This window comes from Suricata suricatta, chromosome 4, assembly GCF_006229205.1.
Source record: "Suricata suricatta isolate VVHF042 chromosome 4, meerkat_22Aug2017_6uvM2_HiC, whole genome shotgun sequence".
Lineage (NCBI taxonomy): Eukaryota > Metazoa > Chordata > Mammalia > Carnivora > Herpestidae > Suricata > Suricata suricatta.
The window spans coordinates 1,286,175-1,293,384 of record NC_043703.1 but is presented as its reverse complement, the minus strand read 5'-3'; positions in this window follow the sequence as shown (position 1 = coordinate 1,293,384).

The window sequence follows — 7,210 nt, the reverse complement described above, 5'->3', positions numbered from 1 at the left end:
AGGCGCCCCGGGCTCCCTGTGTGCGGACGGCCCGGCCCCGCCGCTCGCCCGGGGACTCGGTTTCTTCCGCTGAGAAACGGCGCCCCGAGACGGACCGCGTGTAACTGCGCACAGACGCGCGTGCGCGTGTGCAGGGAGCGTGCGCGGCCCCGCGCTGCATCCGCCTTCCTCCCGCACCTGCCGCAGAGATGTCACTGGAAAACAGCCACAAGGCAGTTTCGGAAAATCGTCGCTAAACCCACCACCCAGCAGGGCGTCACGAGCGTGGGCCGGGAGGTGGGCGGAGTCCTCTGGTGTCGGAGGGGCCGGGTTCGGGGTCGGCCTCGAAGAGAACCGCGACCCGCTGTGACCGTCTCCGGCAAGGGCTCCCCCGGACTTCTGGGGACGACGCAGAGCCTGTGTTTTGTGCAGAAGGCGTCAAGAACCCGCGTGCAGCCCCGTGGGGGCGCCATGCTGGTCCCTCGGCTGCGATTCTACCCGAAGGCCCACCGAGCGCAAGAGCTCGCCTCTCAGCCCGGGACTTGGGCGAATGCGGGTCCCTAACCAGGGTGGGGGGGGGGGGTAAGGAAGCCAGCCGCCGCCCCGGGCTGTCACCCACGGCTGGCTCATCGCGATGCTGTGGTGCCTCACCGCCCCTTGTCCGTACCCCGTGGGAGGGAGCGAGGGGCCACTTTGCCTCCTCCCTCCTGCTGGATACAGCAGACCCACAACCGGTGGTGGCAGGGCCAGGACTGTACGTTGGGGACAGAGCGCTAGTCTCCGAGGCTCTCGGGTCTGTTGGCTCAGGGACCCCTCCTCACGGGTCTGTGCTCACATGTCAGGACCCTGGCTAGTCCAGCAGAACAGCTGGTCCCTGGCAGCAGAGAGAGGACATGACATCTGCGACCTGGTGCCTCCTGGGCAGCCCGTGGGGAGCCAGAGGTGAAGGAGGCACATCGAAGGGGATGATGGAGAGAATAGGGCGGGAACCACGACGGGGGCGGCCATGGCAGCCACGGCTGCTGAGGATCTGGGTCAGTGCGCAAAGCGGAGGGGTCAGTGCTGGACTGGCTGCGACACAGCCACTGAGCTCGCTGCATCGCCGCGTGTGCCTGCTCTTATGTTAGCTGCTGACCCGACAGTCCGACTACGGTCAGCGGGGCCGAGGCGGTCAGTGAGGACACTCCCCCCCCTGGGGCCACCCACAGTGTCCCAGCAGCTGCCAGCCCCTCCCCGGGTGGCCAGCGGGGCCCAGGTCATTGGACACTGTGGTCACTGACACGTTCGTCAGACCCCAAGCTTCGAAGGCCCCTCTGCCCAAAATGTCTCAAGACCCAGACGTGACTCTAAGGAGGTGGCCGAGGCCACGGGGGTGAGACACGAGCAGGGGAGAACGTGTTCCCATCTTACAGATGAGCAAGATGAAGTGCAAAGCAACAGAGCTCACTGCAGCACAAATGTGAGGCACAAAGAAAGTTCTAGAAAAGAAGCATCCAGAGTCCTGAGGCTGTCTCAGCCCACCGCATCCCAGTGACTCGGGTGCCCCGCCGTCAGCCACCACGTCTCTGTTCCGCAGAGAAAGCTGTCCCTGTGTGTAGGTGACGGGGTTTAGCCAGATCTTAGTTCATCCCCTCCCTCCTCCCTCCTCTGATCTGCAGCCCTGACCTTCGTCATGAGTAGTCATTGATAACCAGCCACCGAAAGGGCAGAGTCACCGACGCTGAGCACTCTCTTACAGAAGCTCTGGAAACAGGGGTGACGTCTTTCCAAAGCCAGGGGTTTGCCAGCCCAGCCATTTGTGAGTCGTTCCTGTTTGTTGTTCTGAATCCTTGTGCCGCGGAAAAGAACTCGCTGCGTTTCACCACTTCTAAATCTGTCTCCGAGCTCGCACCACGGCGCCCACGAAGAGACAGTGACCCCGAGACCAGCTGCCAAATCCCAGGGTTTCTTCTGCTTCTAGAAACGCGGGTAAATCACGGAACTGCTCAGGCCTGTTCTGGCTGATGGCCCTCAGGGTGGCCCCTGGGACGCTGGAGCCGCAAGGCCGGTGACATGCATTTGCAGAAGGTCTGGACAGAGCCTGCCTCGCGGCGGGCACGGCAGCTGTTGGCTACCGTCTAGGAGGAGGGATGGCTCACGGCATCCGACCAAGACGCTCGACAAATCCGCCAGGAAGACATCGGGGCCCACACCTCTCCTGCTTCCTCTCTGTGAAGGTGGAATGAACGCGGACACAGGGGCCTTCCGGCGCGTGAGGGGTGGGTGTGGGCGGAGCCAGCGACTCTCAGAGGCAGAGCCCACCCTTTCGGGGACGCGCAGAGCATCCGGGACTCATGGGAAGGGGAGGCTGTGACGAGGTCACATCCTCATGGCGTCGGCATCCCCCCGCAGGGAAGCAGCGTGAGCAAATGTGCTCGGCGCTATATACCCGGTGCGTCGGCGGAGCCCAGCCCGAGGCTGGAGCGGGACTTCCTGCGGGGACTTCACCCCACGGTGGCCACTGAGGCTCGGGGACACCAGCCCCGGAGGGCTGTAAAACTCAAGACGATGACCTGGAAAGACAGCCAGATTTCTGTTTTCAGCCACTTTAGGGCTACTCTAACCTCATCATTATGCTTGAAAGACAAGTGGATGGAACCTGAGGGCGGTCTGGCCCGCCCCGACGCCCGCTTCCTCGATCCCCGGCCTGGGGAGGCCGCTTCAACCACGTCTCCGGCGGAGACAAGTGGTCAGCCCACACGCTCACTGCGCTCGCGCCTTTGCTGGGTCAGGCACTCCATTAACCCTTGGCCCGTCCCCCTGAGGACACGGGCTCGCTCCTTTCCACCCTCGTCAGGCTGGGGATGGAGAAGGTGCAGGTGAGCAGGCTCCCGGCTCCCTCCCTCCACACCGGCCTCTTTAGGGTCCGTGTTCTTCACGGACACAGAGGCTGGTCCTTCCACCTGCTCTCATGACCTGGAACCAGACACTTGTGAGCATTTCGCATTCTGTGCAAAGACAATAGAGTTAAGTTCAACAAAGGCTGGATGAATTATTAATTGCGCTTTATGGAAAAACACATCTATTAGGAATGTGACTCATGAAGCAGAAAGGTTTCCTGAGTCCTGTGGCTTGTGTGATCCGGCTTCCGGCTCCGTCGTATCGATCCTGCCCGAAAAGTGCAACTCTGAGGAGCAAACGCGGTCAGAATCCACAGATGGAGGGTCGGGCTGGGAGAGAAGAGCCCCAGCTCTCCTCCCAGCCTGGGGCCAGGCAGCCCTCCCCCAGAGACGCGGCGTGAAGGGAGGTCCATGCACCCTGACCCCCCCACACATCTGACCTTCAGACGTTTTTGCTTCTTTATATTTTGGAGGAGTTCCTGTGGGTGTTTCTTTGCATGTAAACTTAATAAAAAACCAACAAACTGGGAAGTGTGTGTCTTAGCCAACTCCGTCAGCTGCACTGAGTTCTTGAGCAAGCCTGGCCTGAAGCAAGGACCGTGTCCAAAGAGAAGCCCGTAGATGTTTCCATTAGAAGCGCCATCACGGTTGAAAGACACCCACCCGGGCACCGGTCTGAGCTCGAGGACACTGCAGATGCCTTTGGACTTCCTCCAGATTATCCTCACTTTGTCCCAAAGGAGGCCGTGCAAGGACATGGGTGAGGGAGGGCGCCGGCAGGCAGCACAGCCCTCGGCGCCCTCTCTGTGTCTTCCAGACATTGTGTCACATTTGGGAGTCTCGGCAGGCGGAGGGGAGTGAGGTGCCCTTTAACTCTGGGGACCACCAGGCCAGCGCCTCATGGCCCTTCAGACACCCAGTCAGGGGGTCCTGTACAGCCCAATCAGTTCAGAACTCTGCTCTCCGTCCGGGGTGTAGACAAGGGGGAGGCTCACCCTCGGAAGGGCGCCACCCCTGCCCCTGCACCAAAGGTCTGGGGGCTTTTCACTTGGGCCCCTGCAGGCTGTCCTCGGGACAGCTGTGCCCACGGCCCCCCCCGGGGGGCACAGCGGTGGTGACAGTGGTACATTAGCCTGAGGACCGGTTATTCTGATAACTCCAGATCAGCTGCAAAGGCCCCTGGCACCCCCGGGTGCTGGCTCCCAGTAGCCGCGAGGAGACAGTGCTAAGTGCCCTGCTCGGAAGAGCCTGTCACTGGTGCCTCGGCCAGACTTGTGCTCTCCACCCCCCACATCCATATGTTGAACCCTGACTCCCAAAGTGATGACGGTATTTGGAGATGGCCTTTGGGCAGTAATTCGGGTTAGATGGGGTCATGAGGACGGGGCACTCATGATGGAATTCATGTCCTTATAAGAAAAGAGGCTGGAGGGGCGTCTGGGGGCTCAGTCTGTTAAGCGTCAACTTCGGCTCAGGTCATGATCAGGTCCATGAGTTTGAGCCCCACATCCGGCTCTGTGCTCACAACTCAGAGCCCAGAACCTGCTTCAGATTCTGTGTCTCCCTCTCTCTCTGCCTCTCTGCTCACCCTCTGTCTCTCTTTCTCCCCCCTCACAATAAATAAGCATTAAAAAAAAGAGACCAGAGACCTTGCACTTTGTCTCTCTCCCCCCACCTCTCTATCCCTCCCCCTTTTTTTCTCCTTCTCGAGATACCCTGTGAAGACACAGCGGCTTTCCAACAAGGACATGGACTCTCACTGGGACCTGAGGACCAGAACCTTGGGCCTGGGCTCCGGCCTCTGGGACTGTCATTATAAAGTCCTGTTGTTTGAGCCACCCAGCGTATGGGGGTTTGTTATGGGAGCCCTTAGCAGGTCCAAGGAGGGTCAAATTTATGTTTCCATACAGAGGAGCAAGTGGTTTGACACACTGATGTGGAGAGAGAAAAGCGTGTATTCTATTTTAGAAGTTAAGGATTTTTTGTATAGACCTGTTTCACAGGAGAAGACGCTGTCATACAAGTTGATATTGTAGCATATTTTCTGCAGCAGAATATTAACACGAAGTATGAGAAGTGGGTGAGTTTATGCCAGAACGAGGTTATTAATAAGAACAATGTTCTGCAGCTGCGTGGCGCTTTTCATCCGGGGAGAGGCTCCCAAAACCAAGCCTGCAGGAAACAAGTATTCCTGACTGCCACCTGCACCTCAGAGACGAAGAAGAAATCAGCTCCAGAGATATTAAAAAGAAGCAGCAGCTTTCACAAGGTCACGCATCAAGCTAATGCAAGGGCCGGAAACAGAACTCGGGAGCGGCCACCTCCGGGCTGTGCACCGCCGGTCAACCCCGCCTTCCGAGAGCCCATCGATGGCCCTCAGGGAACAAGTCCTTCACCTCCCGAGTTTGGTTCTAAAATTCCTCAGGACCATTTCCACATGGTGTTCCGTCCTTGAAACGATGGTCACACCCACTCTCCCTAAGAACCAGCGGAGGCGGGACCAAGGATGGAGAGTCGGGACCATGCCACGGGGGCGATTCGCCTCCAGGGCGCCCCACAGTGGAGGGGGCGGGTAGCAGCCCCTTAGCAGAGCCCTCGGGCCACGTCTCCAGCAGTTGAAATGATCCGTTCAGTGCTATTTCGTGCTGAGGATTATCTTTGTGATGGAGGCGACTAGCAAACAGCAAACGTTAAAGCACGTGGAACAGACCCCACCAGGTCACGTGCATGCAGCCGCGCCCCCGGCAGGTTGAGCTGAACGTCTAGCTCCGTCGTGTCTCCCAAAGGGGCGTCTCGACGGCCGGCCGCAGAGCCGCTGAGAACGCCACAGCGGCGTGGGGTGGGCCTGGTCCGGCAGGGCTGCGGCCTTTACTGGAAAGGAGGCACGTAGGGAGAGACGGAGGCGTGGCAGCCACAGGCCACGGAAGGCCGAGTCAGGCCGAGTCAGGCCAGGGCCCGGCGCTGGCGCAGGCACTGGCAGAGGCAGGAAGGACCCTCCACCGGAGCTTTCGAGGGACCACAGCCCGCTGGCGTCGCGGCCCCAGACACTGGCCTCCAGGACGGTGCAAGAGTAAACTGTCACAAGCGGCCCCGTGTGGCGCTCTGTGCCAGACGGATGCACGGCGGGCCGGCGACCCGATTCCCCAGTTCCAGGATGAGTACGGGACAGCCTCGCGCAGACCAGAGACGCGGCGCTCAGCGCACCCCGGGCCGCCCACGGGCTCGGCGGGTGCGGCCGGGAAGCCCGAGAACCGGCCTCAGCTCCGGAGCGACTCCGGGAGGGCGGGCGGCTCCCCGGGGCCGGTGCGCAGGAGCCTCTGGCTGGGTCTGCACACCGTGGAAGCGAGTCAGTCGGAGCTGACATCGCGGATCTGGCAGCCTCTGCCCCGGAGCGTTGTCCCTCCTTCGCCTCCTACTCCCTGGGTGGTGGAGGCACCCGGCGGGTCAGGGTTGGGCCTGATGCCCTCGCCACCCCGGGCATGGGGCCGAATGGCCCCTCCTAACACCTGCCCCGCCTGCTCTGACTGACTTGCATGTGACTTTCCACACCTTGATTATTTTCTGATCCTGAAAGCCGTAGTAACTCAGCACAACTGTTCAAGCGCTTCACGACTGTGGAGTGCCACCTGTGGTTGGGGCCTCGGGCCCTCCCCAGGGGTGACGGCCAGCTGAGTGACACGCTCTGGGCCTCTGCTCACCTGCTGGCAGGTGGACGCCGTACATTAAGCGATGGGATCAACCGGAGGGGGACGGGGTCCATGGGGCGGCAGGTGCCGTCGGAACATTGGAAGTCCCTTGCTTTCTTGTGCCGCACACACAATGCATAGACTCCAGAGGACCGGGGTACTGGGGGTATTTCTGCCAAACGTGGGCTCCTGGGTGGAGCGCTTACCCCAAGCATCCACCTCTTTGACGTGCTGGGTTAGCACCATGAGGAGAAACAAGCCCCGTAACGCTCACCTGGCCCGACTCCGGGAGCGAGGGCCCCGCCCCTCGGCGCTCCATCCTGCTTCTTGGGCACGAGAGATCCCAGGTGCCGAGGCTCCCAGAGTGCTTTCCAGGGCCAACACTCAAGAACGACCCCTGAATCTGGAAGCCACTCTCCTCCCCAGGATTCCTCCTTCCAGTCTTTTCCTGAGGAGACTGTAACATTCGGCCATGAACCAGTCACTCCACGGGGTCGGACTCAGTGATGCATCTACCCATTCCACAAACATGTATTAAGGTGCAGAGTCTGTGGGCCAGGAGCACACTGAGGCAGACCGAGCCCCTCCTTCTTGACTCCTGGACCTCAGGCAGAAGCCCGGGGCCTGGGACAAAGCACCACCGAGAGCTGTCATGAACTGAACGTC